This window comes from Neofelis nebulosa, chromosome 9 (genome assembly GCF_028018385.1).
Source record: "Neofelis nebulosa isolate mNeoNeb1 chromosome 9, mNeoNeb1.pri, whole genome shotgun sequence".
Classification (NCBI taxonomy): domain Eukaryota; kingdom Metazoa; phylum Chordata; class Mammalia; order Carnivora; family Felidae; genus Neofelis; species Neofelis nebulosa.
In genome coordinates, this window is record NC_080790.1 from 112649096 (window position 1) to 112668706 (window position 19611).

Sequence of the window (19611 nt, forward strand, 5' to 3'; positions counted from 1 at the left end):
AAAAAAAAAAAAAAAACATTAAAAAAAAAGGAAATCCCGAGGACAGAACTTTGTAGAAAAAGTGTTGGGGGCTGGAAGGGCGTTTGAGTGCCTGGTAACACTGGCCGAGGCCCTGGAATCCCCTGGAACCCCTGTGGCGGGGTCTTCTTTCTTGTCTGGTGCTGTGCCCCGCCCCCCACACCCACCCTGCCCCCGGGCCCGGGGAGCCACCACTCGGGCTGGCCTCTCCCTCCCCCAAACAGGTGACAACGAAACCACAAAGCACTCGTTTCCAAATCACGTATGGCTTCTTTGACCCCATCAAATAACTTTATTCACACAAACGTCCCTTAATTTACAAAGCCTCAGTCATTCATACACATTAGGGGGATCCACAGTGTTCAAGGAACTTAAATATAATGTATCATACCAACCCGAGTAAACCAAGTACAAAAAATAGTCATATAAAGTTGTTCACACGTAGGTCCTAGATTACCAGCTTCTGTGCAAAACAAGAAAATAAAGAAAAATAGATTTATCAACTAGTATTCGAAGCTAACTTTGTGCCTGGGCTACTTCGTGCCTCCCGCACCCCCAAATGAATGTGAAATCGCCCGCAAATGCTCCCCTGCTCTGCTGAAAGAGGTCCCTGGGGCACGAAGGATTTCTTTACAATGTTCCTGAACATTCCTTTCCTCTTGTGGCCTCTCGCGGAAAGTGGGGACCCCCTCCCCCCCGGGGCAACCGACGGCAGCTGGATTCACTTCTCCACGGGTGGCCGTGGAGGCAACCCTCATGTCTCACCTCCTGCTTTCCCTTCTGAGGGCATCGCTCTAGACAGGAGTCGAGTCCCTGCCCACCAAGCCCGGCGGGCAGGAGCAGAGACCGGCCCAGCGTCCCAAAGGCCTGGCCTCTCAGCCCCAAGCTTGGCTGTGGTCAGGCTGCCGGTTCCTAGGTGACTCCAGCAGTGCTGTGTCTGTCTGAGGGCCACCAGACAGGCCAAAGAAGGGGAGAGGGGTTGGGAGAAAGCAATCGCCCAGGAGCCCCCGGATGTGTTTCGGGGGGAAGGGGTGGGGGGCGCGAGCAGGATCGAAGGTGAGAGGCGCACTTCGGGGGCAGGGCCGGAAGCCCAGGCAGCAAGGGGCAAGCTGAGGGCAGAGAGTTGGGGGGGTCCCCTCCTTACAGGGTAGAGGCCCAACTCCTGCGGTCTCAAGTTTCCACAAGAGACTCTGAGGCTGAAACCCAGACATCCGTCCTATTAAGATCCGTCTTCTAAAAAGGTGAACTGCGACAGCATAGAAAGAACGTTCCTACCACGCCAGCTCTACCCTTTCTTAGAAAGACTCAAGCAAAAAATAACCTAACACTGGTTTTCTAGGAGCCAGCTGATATGTCAAGGAGCAGAGAACCTTGGAGGAAGGGAATGGTCGAGGCGGGGAATGTCCAGGGGGCAAGAAGGCTGCGAGGAAGGTGGTGAGTGGGTAGTCTTAGCACCGCGGGGTCAGGGTGCGCGCCCGGCCGTCTCTGCCCTCATTTGCTCTGGGACCGCTCCTGGCAGTGCCGTAAAGGAGGCCAGGCCCCGTCGGGAGGCAGATCTCCGCCAGCGTTGGGCACGTTTCTCCTCCAGCTGTAAACAGGGTATTTCTCAAGTAAACATTGAACACACTTCCTCGGGAGGGCAGCCGTCGGGGGCAAGCCACGTCCAGGTGGGAGGAAAGAATTCCCACCCTCCTGTCCTGATGCCTCTGGGAAGAGAGGAGGCTAAGGCCTGGTCCTCAGTCCCCGGTGCCCAGAAAGGGGTCAGGCGGAGCCGGTCTTGAGCAAACAGATGGCAGCATCCTCCTGGCTAGAGGTAAGAGGGAGGGGACCTGCTGGGGGCGTGAGAGCCAGAGTCCAGTCGGTGGTTCTTTTGTCCTCAGCTAAAGGACACCCTATGCCAAACACCCTATGCCTGGCCGCAACCCTCGGGGTGGGATGGGGCGAGGGGACAGGGGGACCCTTCCTTTGTGGCTCTCTGTGGGCAGGAATGAGAGTGTGACAGACGGGCACGACACGGACACGGACAGGGAGAGGGATGCTGCAGGCTTCAGGCGGAGCCAGCAGGTCTGGTCAAGGGAGGGCAGTGGGATAAGGCACTATGATCTGTCTTGCTGAGTCCTCGAGCCGAGGGGGGAACTGAGCCCAACACCCACAGGGCTCAGGCCCAGAAGCTCCGTCCTCCGGGCTAACCTTTTCACAGATCCAAGAAGAGAATGACTGCTATTTTAAGGTCTGGAAACTCCTAGAACTTGGACGGGCCTTCCGAAGGCGGTGGCGTGGAGAATGAGGTGCCCCTGAGCTGCTGCGCAGGTGGAGAGGATGAAAAGGCAGGAAGCTGACGGGTGGGGGAGGGGCCGAGGAAGAGGATGGGGCTCCTCGGGTCCAACCCTAAGCTGGTCCACTGGCCGCGGGCAGAGCCGGCGCTCTCTTCGGGGTGGAGAGGCAGGCACTTGGGGCTAAGGAGCGGGCCATCCTGAGCCAGGGAAGGAGGCCCCGCCACCAAGCAAGGATCAGCTGAGTTCTGCGAGGGAAGGGCACGCAGAAGCCGGCTATCCCTACCAGGCCACCTGCCTCGTCCAAGGGCACAGACACCCTGGGACCTATAGGGGCTACTCTGATGCCAAGAGAAGTAACAAAGGGGGACCGCGGCAGCTCCAAGACCTCGCCCAGATGGAGGGAAGGGACCTGGGGAGAGAGGGGGAAAAGTCGAGCAAAAGGTAAATACCTTGTTAGGCCTGAGCCTTCACCAGGGACTTGAGGGCAGGGGCCACAGGCAGGGAGGGCTGGGGTTGAGTTCAGGGACTGTTTTTCCCATCCGTTCACATACAGAGACAGCAGCTCCCCGAGGGGAAGTGGGGGCCAGGCGACGGGCAGAGAAGGGGAGTGTGCTGTAATTAGGGACACTGCGCTGCCCAAACCCGAGGCGCCCGAGAGGAGACAGGAGGCAGGTGGGCACAACGGGTCTCACCAGGAAGGGAAGGGCCCGGCTCGCACCTGCAGCCCTGCTCCCAGCTGCCAACCACCTGCTGGGGGGGGGGAGGGGTGGTGGGGAGCAGTAGGAAATGTGTTGCGGGGTTGCAGTCTGGGGGGTGGTGTCGTGTGGGTCTCTCCCAAACTCCCGGGGCCAAAGGACGGCTGCTTTGGGGTCGGGGGGGGAACCCCCACCTTGGTCACACACCAACCCGAATGCCCTCCAACTACCTCCCCTATCGATCCTATGCTGGTTTAGAGAGAACAGAAAACAAATGTGACACAATTCCTTTCCCCTTTCCCCAACACCCTTTCCTGCTTGGCCGTTAGGGGGTGAAAAGCCTCTATAGTGGCTCCAGCAGCTTCTGGGTGACAGGGACCACACGAGGCCAGTCCCCGTGCCCCTGCCAGGGTTCAGAAGCCCGAGAGGAGGGAGCTGCGAGAGCACTGCCAGAGAGCATGGACGGCCGGACAGACCACAGCCCGAGCAGACACTGGTGGTGAGGTCCACGGGGTGGCACTGGGGAAGCCATAAGGTGGCAGGTCACAAACAGGCACCTGACAGCTGCAGGGGGTCTACCCCATCCCCTTCTCTGCTCTCGGCAGGTCCCTTCTTTCCTCACCAGACATGCTTACGCTGAGTGGGGACCTAACAGTAAGTCCCTAGGGGTGAGGAAGACAGCACCTGACCCTGTCTCCGGCCGTGATACCACAGGCCCACATGCGGGGCACACCCTTCAAGGGGAGAGGACAGTGGCAGGCAGTTCAGGACACCCTGTTCTTATGGCAATGGTCACAACGGGATCTCAGGGACTCAGGCAGTCTCTGTGACAACGGGGACGTTTGGCGGGCACATGTGGGAAGGGGACGATCCAGGAGGCAGGAGGTGACGGGCGCTGACCTCACAGGAGTGACAGCTGCCTGCGGAAGACCCGGCCATGTCCCAGGTAGAGGTTTGGCACAATAGTTTTTTCCTGGGGCGGGGTGGGGGGGGGGTCTTCCTCAGGGAGGGAGACCCGATAACAGAAAGGTAGGCTTGTCGAGCTGGGCGGGGCTGACACTCAACCACTAGGAAGCTGGAGGAGGGAGGAGAGGGGGGGAGTCACCTCCATCCCCCCGCCTGCCCCCACCGCCCGCGAACTCCCACCACTGCGTGTCCTGGCGTGGCCCAGAGTTTCCAGAAGCCGAAAGAGAACAAACCCGCAGTTTGGACTTTCTTGAGTTCTCCTGGCCAAACCCTGTCTTCCTCTTCCGGGTGGTTCTTCGCCTCTGATCATTTCTAAGGCCCGAGGGCGAGCGAGGAGCAGCACGGCAGTGCCCGCGTCTGGTGGGGGACACGGAAGGACAGCCCGCAGGCTGCCTCCTGTCTTCATGCCCCCGTGGTGGGACCGACCCCCCGCCCCGCTCTGGGGAAGTGAGGTGTTGGAAGCAGAACCGGGGGATGGGCAAAACCAAGAAGACAGAGGGAAAATAAAGGAACAAAACAAAATAGCTCCCTAACCCCTTATAAAAATTAAAAATGAAATTTACACATATGCTTTGTCCGTGTCGTTTCTCCACAGCATTAGTTGCTTGCTCTTCTGAAGTCTTAATCGTTTAAATTAAAAAAAAAAAAGAAAAAAAGAAAAAAGAAAAAAAAAGGACAAACAATGAAATAAGATTAAAAAAAAAAAAAAAAATGAAGCGAAACTAAAAGGAGGGGGGAAATCCCAAACAAAAGCTTCACATTGTCGGAGATCCAGCTGTTGGGAGATCGCCAACCGACCAAGCCGTCACCTGCACGTTCTGCCGTCCTCTGTGTGAGACGTGATGAGACTGTGGGTCCCGAGGATCAACCTGGAGGACAGAAGGCAGGGGATGAGTGGACACAAGGCTGGGGATTTAGGCTCCAGCATCCGACCACAGGACGGCAGGACCTGTCATGTGCTGGGGGCCGGGGAGGTTTCTACATTCTCCCCCTGCTAGGGAGTAAATCTAGTTACGCTAATAACCACCCTGCTGTAGGGACACATTATTCTTTCTTTCTTTCTAATCTTTTTTTAAATGTTTATTTATTTTTGCGACCGAGAACGAGTCGGGGAGGGGCAGAGACGGGGAGACACAGAATCCGAAGCAGGCTCCAGGCTCTGAGCTGTCAGCACAGAACCCCCACGCAGGGCTCGAACTCGTCAACCGCGAGATCATGATCTGAGCCCGAGTCAGACGCTCAACCCGCTGAGCCACCCCCGCGCCCCGAGACACATTATTCTTTCTCACAGAGGGAAACTGAGGCACAGGTTAAATTACATGAGTGACATCACGCACTGACCAAGGGGCAGGCCCTGGCCGGGAACCCAGGCTTGTGGGCTGCAGCTACAAATCCGATCACGAACTCCTTCCCTATGCTATTAGGAAGAGTTGCCACGGGACCCCAGCTGTCCGTCCCTGCAGGCCCTGGCCCATTGTCCTCCTCGTCCTGATTGTGCCTCGTGGCCATGCTCTCGAGTTGACTTACCCTATCTCACAGACAAGTGAGGTCCTGTATGAGGTCTGAGAACCTGTAGCCGAAGCTCTCAGGTCTCCGGAGGATATAGCATCCCACAGCCACGGACGAACAGGGGTGACTCAGGGCCGTGGTTTAAGAACGAGGTTCTGGAGCCAGAACCTGCAGTGGTGAACAGGTCCTGCCACTTGACCATGGGGTAGATTTACGTCCTCTGCCCTGTGGTCCCATCGCCTGTACCAAATCGCAGGCTATGATGAGGACCAAATGAACGAATACATGTGACATTAGAAACAGTGCTTGGGGCGCCTGGGTGGCTCAGTCGGTTGAGTGTCCAACTTCGGCTCAGGTCATGATCTTGCGGTTTGTGGGTTCGGGCCCCGCGTCGGGCTCTGTGCTGACAGCTCAGAGCCCGGAGCCTGCTTCGGGTTCTGTCTCTCCCTCTCTCTCTGCGTTCCCCCCCCCGGCACCATCTCTCTCTCCTTCAAAAATAAATAAACATTAAAAAAGAAAAGAAAGAAAGAAACTGTGCCTGGCCCTATTATGATTAGCTATTGTTTGGGAACGGCCTTGGTGCCAGGTCTCGGGAGCAAAACCAGCCACCAGCCTTTCAGGGACCTGTTTTCTTGGAGGCTGAGAACACAAGAGCCTACGGAGATTAGCCTTGGACCAGCCCCTGGCTCCAGCCCGGCTGTCCCCGTCTGAGCTAAGCAGAACCCCGTCCTAGGCAGGCCGGGCACCCAGGGCAGCAACGCTCCATCTGTGTGGCACACGGCCTCATCTCGGGGTTTTGGAGTGCCTGCTCTCACCCTGAACAACTGAATCACACAAGTCTTCCACGGCACACTTGAAATCCCTCCAAATCCGCCCCGCCCCCCCCAAGGGCCTCACTGTTGGATACGCTCTGTCCGGCCTGAAAGGTCTGCCCTCCCCGCCCAGCGCCCTGCCCACCGTCTCTCGCTGCCCGTGCAGCCCGACCACACAGGCCTGTCGTCCTCAGGTCCTGGGGAGATGCCTGGCTAGTCCTCACGAGAAGCCGTGGGGTCTGGCAGTTTTAGACCATTTGCTTCCTGTCAGCCTGTTTCCTCCTGGGCGAAATGGGGGTGGGGGGGTGCTTCTTTAAGGTCTGACTTGAGTAAATGACTGTAAACTACCTCGCCCACGGTGGGAACTGACTTACTCCGTGAACCTGTCCTCCCCTCGTCGCTGGCCAGAAATCGCGAATGTGTGAGATCTGAGCAGGTTGTAGCCCTGTGACCACCAGAACTGCTCCTAGCTGTGGGTGAGGGGAGCAGGGGAGTCCCTGCTGGAGAAGTGCACGGGCGCCTTCTGGAAAGCCATCTGGCCATGTGTTCTCAGAGCTTCAGATGGGTGTAAGACCTCTAGACCCCAAAATTCCACTTCTAGACCTAGTTTAACGGATCATCTTAAAACATGAAAAGGGCTTTACGAATAAAGATGTTCACTGGAGTGTTATTTAAATTTTGACGCAACAACCCACAAATCCAAAGATAAAAGATTGAAGCCAATGATCCATCTACTCAGTGATATAATTACAGAGGAAATGAGGCTGTGTGGTGTTTTGAACATACTTCCCAGGGTTAAGAAAGAAGCAGGTTACGAGGTTCTGTGGCAGACGGTACGGCCATCTCTGTGCAACAACCAAGAACCTCCAAGTGGATGGAAATTGGCATGAAATACGTCGAAACGTGGTACTTGTCACGGGTGTGTTTTCTTCTACCCCCACTTAGGAGCGAGGACACATCGCGTTTTCATGCTTTACTTTGTGATGGGAAAAATCGCGCACTCTAACGGATACGAAAAGCGGGCAGCCCCCAAGGAAGGTTGGGGAGGAGCAGCCCAAGACGCCAGACCCAAGCTCTTTTCTGGGCTCTTCCACACACAGTGCACGGCGAGAAATTGCCACATCTGTCAGGTGCGGTTAGACCGTGCAATTCCTCCTCTAGTTCAAGGCGAGGGAGGGGGCTCCCGGGGTCTGTAGATGAGTCAAGTGGGGAGTGCATTATAAAGGCAGTTTTTGGAAAAGTATTTGATCTGGAAGAAAACACGGGACTTCTCAGCCCCAACCTTTTCCTCTGCTGCCTCTGCTTCCCTGCAGTTAGGTTCCCTCAATCGACAACAACAAATCCACTGGCGGGTCTGGTATCCCAGTTTCTGACTTGGAAAAATAAAATCATCATTAGCACACCCTGGGATGATGTAGAAGCCACCTCAAACTCTGGCTTTATTCAGCCGTGCCCGCTGCCTCCCGGCCCCATGCTTTCAAGATGAAGGAGAGCAACCAGCAGCCAGGGGGCGGGAGGGCTTGGGGGGAATCTCACCATCCAGGACATCCTAAGTCCGTGTAAAATAGGACAAGAAAAGCCCGGGAAATTGTAGGCTCGTGTGTGATCTCCTAAGATACTCTTTGGGACCAGTGACGACCAGTTTCAACCCTGCCTTCCTCCCTCCCCTGGCAGGATGCAAGCTGAGGACAACCTGCTCGAAGGGATGCCCATCAGCAGAGAGGTGGCCCACGGCAGCAGCAAAGCAGTGGTCGAGGAGGCGGAGAGATTCAGAACCCGGGACTCCCTTGTACACACTGAACGAGCAGAACCAGAGTGTGCCCATGGAAGGTCAAACCAACAGCTCAGCTCTCCGCAAGCGCTCCCGAGACACCAGCGTGTAATGACCGCTGTGATCACCGGGTCCCCTGCCAGGAAGCCAGGAGAACATTTCCCACCGGCTCCTCCCCCCTCCCCCTGCTTTGGCACTGGGTCTGGTCCTCCCAGTAGGAGGTCCCAGGGCGGCCTAGAGGTCAGGGTCTGCTTCTTCCCCGGGGCAGCGGTGGGGGGGGGGGGGGGGGGAGGGCAGGGACAATGAAAGTAAGAGTGCTGTCTTCCAGGAAGAGGACCTTGGCTTTGGGTTTCTCTCCCATCTCCCATGACAGAAGGTCCTCCGACCCTCTTATGGAGCCAATGGCAGCGGCCACATCAGAACACAGGATCTGCGGTCACGAGCGGGAATGGCTCGGACCACCCAGTTCTGGGTTAAAGCAGCAGCGGACCCTCCCGGGCACCTGCTGGAACAACGAATGGGCCCCCGGGCTTCATCCTAGCAGACGTCAGACCCAGCTCCCTGACTGCCCCTTCCGTTCTCAGCTTCACCCAGGGGCTGCCTAATCCCTCCCAGTGGAAAGCTTACCTCTGACCACAGAGCCCTCTTGGGAGGAGGCTGGGGCACAACGAAGAGTCGTGTGTGATTAACCTACAGATAACGTCAGCAGCACACTGAGCCGTTCGCCTCCCTGGCCATCTCATTCGGTGAGGATGACTGCCCCATTTTATTTTTTTTTTATTTTTTTTAAATTTTTTTTTTTCAACGTTTTTTTTTTTTTTTTTATTTATTTTTGGGACAGAGAGAGACAAAGCATGAACGGGGCAGGGGCAGAGAGAGAGGGAGACACAGAATCGGAAACAGGCTCCAGGCTCCGAGCCATCAGCCCAGAGCCTGACGCGGGGCTCGAACTCACGGACCGCGAGATCGTGACCTGGCTGAAGTCGGACGCTTAACCGACTGCGCCACCCAGGCGCCCCAACTGCCCCATTTTAACAAGGGAACAGGCCCAGAGAGAGGCCACAGTTCACCCCCCTGCCACAGAGCTGCTGAGCAGCAGACGCGGCACCGAATCCAAACTTCCCCAGTGTCCCTGCCCGGTCTTTCCGCTCTGACAGTCCGCACTTGGTGCTCCCAGAGCTGCCTGGCCGGTGGCTTCCGACAGCCCGAGTCTGCGATGGTCCTGGGTTGGGGGGAGAGGGGCCGGTGATCCGGGAAGGCGTGTTGGCAAATCCCGCGCTTTCTTATTTCGGCTCTCGGATGAGGGCCCCTCAGCACATCCAACCTTATTTCTCTGTACTTATCGTAACAGCAATCACTCACGGGGCACTAACATGCACACGCTACAGGTTTTGTAGGGAACAACCTATCAAGGCGGTGTTCAGCTCTCTTACACTGCTACCCAGCGTGTCCCCTCGCGGAGCCCTCAGCCAACCACCCGGTGATGCAGGACCTATCGTCACCCGGTTCCAGGGAAGCTCAGAGAACAAGGACTGCATGGCGAGGGGGGCAGGAGGGGAAAGGGTTTGGGCCTAGGTCAGCCTCCGCGCCCTCCGCCCCCCCCCCCCGCCAGCTCCTGCTCATACCATGTCACGGTCACGGGAAATCCCTTCCTGGAGCGACCGGAGCTTACGTGGAGCTTAAAACCCACGTGATCCCTTCATCTACGGACACGGTCACCCAGGAAAGGGTTCACGGACGGCCTGGCTCAGGTACCGCCGCACAGGCCTGGGGTCTAGAGCACATCATGGGATGCGGTGTTCCTCTGCCAGCAAAGCGGCTGTCTGGTCTGATCAAGGAGACCGGGGAGCAAAGTGCTCCTGTTAATGCCACCAGCAGTTTGGACAACGGAAGTGGGGGGGGGGGAGTGTGGTGGCAGTGAGGATGACGGTGCAGGATGGATGGGCTCCCACGTCCCCCCCTCCCGCCCCCCAGGACGCAGACGCGGAACACCCGGGTGAAGAGGGGCCTGTCCCGTACTCCAAAGGTGCGGCCTTCCTACTCTGTTGATGTCAAAAGGTCATGTTTTGATGGAACCAGTTGGGCCTGGTTGGTGATCCCCCAACTCCTATACTCCGCCTCCTCCTTTCAAACTGCACAGGGTCCTTCAAAATGCGCAGGTCTGGGAGCTGCAGGATTTAAAAGCCTCCAGGAGCCACGCCTACGTTTTAACTCCGTATCTTCACTCAAATGCTCTATCGAGGAAACAGCACAGGCTGAGGTGGGCGGTCCTGGGTTCAAATCCTGCCTCTGCCGCTTACCAGCCATTTTTAATCATCTGAGCCTCCTTTTTCCTTACTGGCCGATGGGGTTTACCCTTTCAGGGTCTGCCGCGAGGATTCAAGGGAACTGCCCGCCCCAGCACTTGCCACCGGGCAGGACACCGTGTTGTTAGCTGTGTTAATGGTCACTGCGGTTCTCAGACCCAACTGTACAGCTTATCCAGAGATGGGGCTTAATTCAGGAACTTTCTGCCCCATAAGTTCCATATGGAGATGTAACATGAAGGCAGCGGACGGAGTAGTGGAGGAGAGGGGCGCTCTCCAAGCACCTTCTCTGAAAGCGAGCCCCTGCCTCAAGGAGTGCCAGCGGGCAAAGGTACCCTTGGCACCCTTCAACCTGCTCAGGCCTCAAGATGGGAGTTTTAATGTTTATTTTATTTTTTGAGAGAGAGAGAGAGACAGATACACAGAGCGCGAGTGGGCGAGGGGCAGAGAGAGAGAGGGAGACACAGAACCCAAAGCAGGCTCCGGGCTCTGAGTTGTCAGCACTGAGCCCAAAGCGGGGCTCGAACCCACAGACCGTGAGATTGGACACTTAACCGACTGAGCCACCCAGGCGCCCCTCCTCTCATCTGTTCAACAGAAAAGGAAACCATCTGGTTGGCAGGCCCATACACTAAACACAGCACAAACTCAAATTGCAGTGTTAAGAACTCAACTCTTACCCAAGTTCTCCCCGCAGTCCGGGGTGGTGGTGTCACCATGGAGTTAATGATGCCTCTGACACGCTACACACCACGCAAGGCCTCATCAGTAATGTTTCCTTTGCCCCCAGCGAGGGGCCACGTAGGAACCGTCTCCACTTTACAGATGGGCAAACCAAGGCTCAGGGATTCGTTTTCAGCCTATCATATGCCGCGGAGGCACCAGAGGCAAGAGGACGGCAGGGTCACAGAGGGGCAGTCCCCTCCCAAGTAGGATCAGCTTCAAACCAAGTCATTCCTCACTTGTTTAATACACCAGAGCCGCTGGCTTTTCTCCTATTCAGCAATCGACATGCCCGCCCCACTTCAGCGGCCACGGCAACACCGCCTGTCCCCTCACTGGCAGAGGGACCGAGGCCAGGAGCCAAGCTTTCTGACGTACCATTTATCTAAGGCTTTGTTAGCAACCGTGGGGCTCGGAGCGGGGCTGTTCCACTAGGGAAAACCTTGCCACGAGCGGCCCATGGCACAGCACACGGGCGGGGTCCTGGCATGCGTTATGGTCTCTGAGCCCCGACCCGGAGGCCCAACGGAGGTGCCAAGTTTAGAAGCAGGTGCCGAACGTGGGGAGAAGATAGATCATTCTTGGAGCATACTGTCACAGAGTGGCAGGGGGCTGGTGCTGTGTCGAGGGTCTGGGCTTTGAGGGAGAAGATCTAAAATGGACACCCCACCTTTTCCCATTACTAGTCGGGGCCCCGGAGCCTCGGTTTTCTCAACTTACAACGTGGACGTGCCCGCCACGCAGGGTGTGCATCTGGTGGCGGCATGGGTACACGGGCATGGTGGGGAGTGCGGGAGGTCACGGATGTGCGGGGACGGCCGCGTGAGACCACACCCCAAACCAAAACCTCACGGCACCACCAGCTGAGGCAAAAATGCCTGGCAAGGCGACCTGGCTTTAAGTCAGCCCTCTCTCGAGGGGACAGCCTCCTTTCTGTCTCAGCAGAAAGCTTGGGGCCTCAGCAAGTGCTGGTCTGGCTGCGTCTTCCCCTGGCCCTCGACCTGCCCCCTCGCTGTCCCGAGACCACACTCACCCTTCCAGGCCTCTTCCACATGCTTCCTCCCGGAGGCCCCAGTCCCTGCGCTCCGGCGAGCAGACACGGAGGGACCACAGACCCCCACGAGCCAAACCATTGTGCTCCCCTCTTTCCACCACTAACCCCAAGCTGCCTTAAAGGACAGGACCGTCCTGTGCTTCTCCTGAGCCTCTCGGGTTGCCAAGCCCAGAAGGAGTCCAATCCTGGCTGACGGACAGGAACCGGGAGTTCACACGAGGCAGTAAGAGAATTAATTTACAAACTTCACAGAATCATTCAGCGTGACAAGATCTTAATGCGAAAATATGGTTATGAAATCCCTGCCTGTAGTTGGGGTCCCACTGAACGTCCCCCACCAAGCTGGGTCAAGAGAGATGCTCGCCCTCACCTTGGAAAACCGGGCCACTTGTCCAGGCTCCAGCAGGTGGCAAGGCAGGAGCTGGGATGCTGCCTGTGCAAGCGAGACACACCATGCCGCCCCCACATACCTTCCGAGCTGGGTGGAGAGACCAGGCGCACGGGGATGAAGGGTTTCCCCGACATGACATCGCCTACCCGTTACAGGACCGGGGGGCTCCCCGGCCGATTTCAGCCCTCTCCCCCATCCCCTCCCTTACTGCCCTTCTGTTCAGTCTAGAGAGGGAAGCCTGAAATCCAGGGGTGGCCACCTGGAAAATGTAACAATGCTCAACGACGCGCCTTAGCCGGCCAGGGAGGGGGTGGCGGTGAGCCGGCCAGGGTCCTGTCGGGCAGGGCAGACATCCACACTCTACACTTGAAGCACGCGGGTTGTTGCAACAGGTGGTGGCAGGGCGGAGAGGGGCAGGGCAGCCTCCCCCCTCCCGAGGAAGCAAACACCAGCTCTCCTGCAGCCAGCGGCCCACCTCTGTCTCAGAGGCCACCTGCCCTGTCTTCGGCATCCTCTTTACCCACTCATGCGTGTCCGGAGGAAGCAGCCCCAGGAATTCTGAAAGGCAAACCGTCACCCAGGCTGTAACGGGCACAAACCCAACTACAGGAATTTACTCTTGTGCTGCAATCCGCTAAGAGACACTAAGGTAAAATGCGGAAAAAATGATACAGGACCTCGCCTGGCCTTGGGAACCCATTTCCAGTCATCTAGCTTTCCCTGCTCTTTGCCGAGGACCTCATTTCTTCCTGGGCCACCAGGGCGCTTGGGAGCAGGGCAGGGGTTCTAAATCTGGGGTCCTGGGAACTCCAAGGATGCACGGGGTCTGCAAATGCCCTGAAGCCACATGAAGTATCACAGTGCGTGTCAGTCCTGGGCCTTTTTCTGGAGGGACAGCTCCAACACTCAGATTCGGAGAAGGGCCCGCGATGCAAGGAATCTTGAGAGCCATGGGCACTTCTGCGGGCTCCCTATCTATCAGAGCAAAAACTCTAAGCAGAAAGCAATGTTGGAGGGCTTACTGGGGTTCCCCACCGCACAGGTGGGCACGACAAGCCAGGCCGGGGCTCAGGGCTGCAGGGCGCGCTGCTGGGGGGGCAGGCAGAGCCCTTCCTCCAGGTGGGCTGGGGAAGATCCCCTCCCTGCAGATGTTCAAGGCAAACCACAGACTCCTCTTTTTTTAATTTTCTTAATGTTTATTTATAATTGAGAGACAGACAGAGACAGAGCACGAGCATGGGAGGGGCAGAGAGAGGAGACACAGAATCCGAAGCCGGCTCCAGGCTCCGAGCTGTCAGCACAGAGCCCGACGCGGGGCTCGAACCCACCAACCGCGAGGTCATGACCTGAGCCGAAAAGTCAGTCGCTTACCCGACTGAGCCACCCAGGAGCCCCAAACCTGAGACTCTTAGAGCGGACAAAGGCCGTGGGGAGGAGACAGGCTCTGTGCCGAGTCAGCTGAGCTCGATCGGTGGCCCACTTACCACAGTGAGGACACACACTGTCGTGGCAACAGCTGGCAGGGCCTGGTTTGCTGAGCGAAAGGGGAGCGGGCAGAGCTTGGAGCCAAGATGGCGAGCGGCTGCAAACAGATGGCAGCCTCATCCCCAGGGTGTCAGCCAGGTCGTCCAGGGCAGGGAGCGTTTCCGCATACGACGCAGCCAGCAGGTACCACGGAAGCTTGCAGACTCCGAGCCCGGGACGGATTACAGCAGTGTTCCTGTCGTCACCGCTGTGGACTTGCTGAATAGTGTTTCAAACCTTCCCATTCCTCCAGGTGCGCGGCCCCAAAGCATGCCAGATGCCCAAAAGGAAGTATTTTAATTTTTTAAAAATATTTTATTTATTTTTGAGACAGAAAGAGACAGAGCATGAGCAGGGGAGGGGCAGAGAGAGGGAGACACAGAATCCAAAGAAGGCTCCAGGCTCTTAGCTGTCAGCACAGAACCCGACACGGGGCTCGGACTCACAAACCACGAGATCATGACCTGAGCCGAAGTTGGACGCTCAACCGACTGAGCCACCCAGGCGCCCCCCTCAAAAGGAAGTACTGGCAAGACCCAAGAGTCGGACATCTGGAAGGTTCTCTGGTGACCAGCAACCACAGGACTGTACCCCGCATCACCCCCACCTGGGTCCAATCTGAGGCTGCAGACCCACTTAAAGCCAGTCTTCCTGGCCTTGGGAAGTCACCTCGGGAGACCTCAGGAGCCGGGGAGCACCTGACCTGGTAGACAGGTACCAGCTGGCGCTCCAGATGAACTAAGCGGGAACTTTCTGTCTGCAGAAACAGCCCTGGTAATTGGCAGTCGGCTACAGGGACACCCTAACTAATTCCCCTCCTCAACTGATTAAGCGTGGGGATGAAACGATCGCTGCCAAGGGCCTCAATCGGTCCCCGAAGAGACTGAGGTGCAGCTGTGGCTGCTGTGATGAACAGACAAAGGGCTCCGGGGAGAATTCTCCTCGCTGGCCCCCTGCCAGGAGGAGATCTAAGGTGCGGGCACAGCTAAAGGGAAGAGGTGGTTCTTCCATATGGTGATGGGACAGTTGGTGGTTATAAAAGGCAAGACTCCGACGAGGTCATGCCCACAGTGGTCTGGGCAAAAGGAGACCATATGGATTTCTGGCTACAGCCACCAGGCGGAACGAAGCCCGGCGTGCCCAGGGGAACTCACTGGGGCCACTTGCTAAGGGGCCTGGCGCTCTCTCAGCGAAAAGAAGAGCCCTGCGGATCGCTAGCGGAAAGCCACGTGAAAATGAATGATTAGCCCGTACGGATTTGGCGAAAACAAACAGGCAGATCGAAGGCCAATGCACCGAGCTGTCGGTTAACCTAGCTCTCCCCGTGTGCTACGACTTGCGTCGGGCCCTTCCTGCTTCTCGTGCATGGAGTCTTTGCAACAGCGGACGGTGAACGGCCGTGTCCAACGGGTACCACTGAGCAGACGGGAAGTGGGGACCCAGAGAAGTTAGGGGACTTGACCAAAGTCACCCAGCTAGGAAGCGGGAGGGCTGCAATTCAAACCTAGATTTATCAGCATACCAGATCCCCAAGCAGGTGCCTTCCTGGCACGAGCGTGGAAGCACCGGGCTCCTGATGGCTTTCCCGGGTGTGGCCTCATCGCCCTTCATGGGCTCAGAAAAGGGCTGTGCCGTCGTCTCGCACCTTCTGGAGGCTGGCACGGTCGGGTGTGGCATCTCCTCCCTCCCCCTGTGCGGACTGGCTCATCTGCTGAGAGTAATACAGCCTTGTATACAACCACTGCCACCCACCCCCACCTTTTCTCCACGGCGAAGGTCACCCTCCTTAGGTTGACATTCAAGGCTCTCGGCAACTTCACGCTATTTCGCTCTCCCACTGCACCGCTGTGTGAACCAACCCAAAGACCCGCTCTTGACACAGATTCTCAATGTTCTCATGCGGTGTCCCTTGCTGAGAACACCCATCGGCCCTCCTTTCTTCAATGGCTACCTTAAGTCACAGGTCCCACGTGTTGCCATTACCCACTTTCTCAACCAAAAGCCAGTGCTACCTCTGCTGAGCTCCCAGGAGCACTGAGCACCGGGCCGCTAGACTTGCTAACGTGACCTGTCTTCAGAAGCGGGTGGAAAAGAGCAGGGACACCTCTAGCCCTGGAGGTGGCATTTGCTAGCCACGTGGCCAGTGGGGCAAGTCACTTCCTGTCTCTGGAGTGGAAAGGACGCCATACCCAGGACGCACGTGAGGTTTTAACAAGATAATAAACATAGTGGGAGAGTACGAAGTCTGGCCAACGGCATGTGCTCAGTAAGCGAGTGAGAGAGTGAGAGAGAGAGAGAGAGAGAGAGACAGAGCCCCCCACCCCCTGCCCTCACGCCTTACGATAATAATAAAGACTCCAGGCTGTACCAGGCCTGTTCCTATACAGAAACAAATACAGCAAAGGCAAGGCCACCAGCTAGCTGCGAAAGCTCTCAGGAAGCATGTGTAAAGGAGTAAAGAAATGGACGGTTCCAGGGAAGGAGATGTGAACAGGTGGGGCCAGCTTCTACCCTGTGCCCCACGTGTCTTCTACCCTGTGCCCCACATGTCTTGAAAACCAAGGCGTCTGGGGACAGCTGAAGGACTGACTTTGAAGCCCCTTTCCCCGTGGCAAGTTCAGGCCATGGGGCCGCCCCGCAGCTCTTGGTTCTTGCACAGACATGCCCGAAGGCGACCGAGAGCAGAGGACTCCCCCGCACCTTCTCCCCCTGTACTCCTGTCCTTAACCCAAAATAGAAAGTAGTTCCCAGTTTACAAATTAAAGTAGCTCTCAAAATCAATTTTATAGCCAGCAATCATGGTCCTGATGTTATATAACCACACACACACACACACACACACACACACACACCCACAAAGAGCAAGATGCCAGCGCTAGAAAGCTGCTCTCTGGCAGAACCAGCAGCCTGCCCATGTGACAGGACGCTGCACAGGTTTTCAGCTCTGAAAAAGCAAAAGTAAATACAAAAAACAACAAAACGCTATGTTCTTGGGACATAATTATAGCAGAGTGCATATGCAAATCAAGACAGAAGAGCCAGACACATCAGTCACCTAATGAGAAGCTGATTACAAAAGAACAGATCACAGGAAGGCACGGTGATCAAACGAGGGCTGCAAAGGCAGCCTCGGGTCTCAGGGGGGCTCTCGGGGCTCAAGAAGGTTTCCCGTGTTTAGCCCCAAATTTGGGATCCAATGGCACCCCCAAAAAGACCCAGAAAATCACATACAACTTACCAGATGCCTGTCTAGAGGAGAGAGGATGGGTTTATGGCCACACCTCCAAGATATATCTGTGTATTTTCCACCCCCCAGAGCCCCTCTCCTCCTGCAGGTTCACGGTCTCGTACATGGCTCTGACCCCCAGCCCAGAGATTCACGGAGCCACCCCTACCTTCGTCTCCCTCATTCGGTCCACCTGCAAGCCTCCGGCGATTTCCAAATGCACCTTGAATTCACTCTTCCCCATCCCATGCACCATCCACCCTAACCTGGAAACTTGACTTCCCAGTTGCCCACCCTGTCCCACCCGCGTCTGGACTTGCCCTCTCCAATCCTGGGCACAGAGCCACAGTGCTCCTGTAAACATGGAAACCGATGGTTACCGGTGCAGGGACTTACAACCACCTCCAGAGCCTCACAGATCAGGCTCCTGTCTCCTTCACCTGCCCCTACCGATTCATTGCCCCCCTGCCTGGTAGACAGCTCATTCCTCAGGTCTCAGTTTCAATGTCACCTCCTCTACAAGACTTTCTCAGACCGCCTCGGGCAGGTCCCCTATCTTCTGCTATTTCCTCTCCCTGTACATGCTTGAAATCGTAGCTCTAGTTTTCCTTTAGGACCTGACCTGTGTCTCAAACCATGGTCCAAGTACCTGGACGGTGGGGACCAGATCTGAGCTGTCCCCGATATACTGCAACACCTACAGGCTATCAAGGAATTTAACGGGGGGGCGCCTGGGTGGCTCAGTTGGTTGAGCGTCCGACTCTTGACTTCGACTCAGGTCATGATCTCACGGTTCGTGAGATCGAGCCCATGCGCTGACAGCACAGGGCCTGCTGGGGATTCTCGCTCTCTCTGCCCGCCCCCCCCCCCCCACCTCTCTCTCCCTCTCAAAATAAGCAAACTTAAAAGAAATTAAAGAGCCCCTCTGGGGTGTGTGTTTTCTTTTTATTGGTGGGGGCAGGTGAGAAGCACATGAACGCACACACATTCTGAGACTGCTTCTAGCTGTTACCGGTGTGGCCAAGAATTAGTATGGAAAGACAACAGAACCCAACAGCTATGGAGTGGCTAACGCATGCCTAGCATTCCTAGGCTAGCTGTATATTAATTTTCCTTTTAATCCGCATGCAAACCCTATAGGGGACGTGCTAGCAGGCCATCTTATAAATGAGGGCTCCAAGGCTCAGAGAGGTGCCGGAGGTTTAGCCAGACTGAGGTCAGGGATTAGCTTCATCTCCATGGCCCAAGCTGGGCACAGAGCAGGGGCTCCATGCGCGCCTGGGGGACGAACAAGTGAAGGTTTGGAGTCAGGATTCAAAGCCACGTCTAAGACTCCACTTAGACGTCTAAGCCCTCCCTGCATATTGTTGCTCCCCCATTCCCTCGGTCCAGCTGCCTCTCAAATTCCCCCCCTTTCTGGAAGGGCGATCGCCCGTCCTACCACAGAGACCTCACAGGGCGCCGTATTCCCCTGGCGGTACTTGCTGGGGATCCTCCCAAGAGGCCCACTGTATTATTATGGCTCAGCAGTCTAGTCTCCCAGGGCCACGGAAGCCCACGGAGAAGTTCAATTATTTCCTTTCTCCTCCCAGGAGCAGGTGGCTGCAGGAACTCAATCTCATCCTAAGGACACTTGCACAGAGGGAGAAACCGACAAAGAATCGGGAGTCTTGAGTCCTGGAAACTCCTCCACCTTGGAGCCCACGAGTGCGCCAGGGCTGAGGGAGCGGGAGAGGGGGGCCGGCAGCGGTCCTTCAGCTGCCCTGGTTTTCTGAATGAGGAAACCACGGCCCACAGAGAAGTGCCTTGCCTGAAGTCCCAATGCTAGGTAATTATGGAAGGCAGAGACAGGATCAGGACCTGGTGGGGTCCCTCCTCCTAGTGCTTAAGCCTAAATCTAAGCTTTTTGAGGGCAAAAGGTTAAGAGGCAAGGTGCAACAGACGGCAAGGTAGGCAGGCTGTGCCGTAGCCCTCTTTTGTGCGGCCCACTCGCAATCCTGAGTGGGCATCAACTTCACCCAGAGGGCTTGCCCAATACCGCTCCCTGGCTTCCAGCTCCATGGGACCGAAGTGGGGCCAGAGATCCGCATTCTAACAAGTTCCCAGGGGATCCCGCCAGCCTCGGGACCACACTCTGAGAAGACTGGTCACTAATGCCGTGTGTGCTGGGGCGTGGGAGCTCGTGAGGGGTGGCGGGGAGGAGTGTGGCAACAGCTTGTCAATATCTTCAAGTCCACGGGATAGAATCTTGATCTATCAAGTAGGAGACTTCTTACTTATGTCATTCGCAGTTCCTGCCACTGCTGCAATGGAAGCAACCTTTCGGACCCTGGTTAAAGC

At 56.6% G+C, this 19611-nt stretch overlaps 1 protein-coding gene across 3 annotated transcripts in view; it reads right to left on the reverse strand.

Annotated features, from left to right (window-relative positions):
- Window positions 1-276: 276 nt before the first annotated feature.
- Window positions 277-19611, reverse strand: part of STK35 (serine/threonine kinase 35) — a 44217-nt gene continuing 24882 nt past the window's right edge. For 2 of the 3 annotated variants that reach the window (XM_058685104.1, XM_058685106.1), the window contains exon 4: window positions 277-4824. The gene's annotated coding sequence lies outside the window, so the exon portion shown is untranslated. The remainder of the gene's footprint in view (window positions 4825-19611) is intronic. The other variant, XR_009248889.1, reaches the window with a different exon arrangement.